Genomic DNA, 1,212 nt, shown 5'->3' with positions numbered 1-1,212 from the left:
ACCTTAAATGTAAATGGATTAAATGATCCAATCAAAAGACATAGGGTAGCTGCGTGGATAAAAAAAACAGGACCCATACATATGTTGTCTACAAGAGACACACCTTAGAACAAAAGACACACATAGATTGAAGGTAAAAGGATGGAAAAAAACGTTTCATGCAAATGGAAATGAAAAAAAAGCTGGGGTAGCAATAGTTATATCAGACAAATTAGACTTTAAAACAAAGGATATAGTAAGAGATAAAGAAGGCCACTACATAATGATAAAGGGAGTAATCCAACAGGAAGATATAACTATTATAAATATCTATGCACTTAATATAGGAGCACCCAAATATATAAAACAGACTTTGATGGATTTAAAGGGCGAGATCAACAGCAATACTATAATAGTAGGGGATTTCAATACCCCACTAACATCACTAGATAGATCCTCAAGAAAGAAAATTAACAAAGAAACAGCAGACTTATTGGAAACACTAGATCAACTCGATTTAATAGATATCTTCAGAACCTTTCACCCTAAAGCAACAGAATATACATTCTTTTCAAGTGCTCATGGTACATTCTCTAGGATAGACCACATGTTAGGGCACAAAAGTGCTCTCAACAAATTTAAGAAGACTGAAATCATATCAAGCACTTTCTCCGATCACAATGACATGAAACTAGAAATGAATCACAGCAGAAAAGCTCAAAAATTCTCAAACACATGGAAACTAAATAGCAGGGTGTTAAATAATGAATAGATTAAGAATGAGATCAAAGAAGAAATAAAAAAATTTCTAGAAACGAATGACAATGAGCATACAACAACTCAAAATTTATGGGACACAGCGAAAGCACTGCTGAGAGGGAAGTTCATAGCACTACAGGCACACTTTCAGAAGCTAGAAAAAGCTCAAATAAACAACCTAACCCTGCATCTAAAAGAATTAGAAAAAGAACAGCAAGTAAAGCCCAAATGTAGTAGAAGGAAGGAAATAATAAAGATCAGAGCAGAAATAAATGACATAGAGGCTAAAGAAACAATACAGAGGATCAATGAAACCACGAGCTGGTTCTTTGAAAAGGTAAACAAGATTGATGAACCTTTAAGTAGACTCACCAAGAAAAAGAGAGAGAGGACTCAAATAAATAAAATTAGAAATGAGAGAGGAGAAATAACAACTGACACAACAGAAATACAAAATATTGTAAGAAAATACTA

This window comes from Saccopteryx bilineata, chromosome 8 (genome assembly GCF_036850765.1).
Source record: "Saccopteryx bilineata isolate mSacBil1 chromosome 8, mSacBil1_pri_phased_curated, whole genome shotgun sequence".
NCBI lineage: Eukaryota > Metazoa > Chordata > Mammalia > Chiroptera > Emballonuridae > Saccopteryx > Saccopteryx bilineata.
This window is presented reverse-complemented; position numbering follows the sequence as displayed.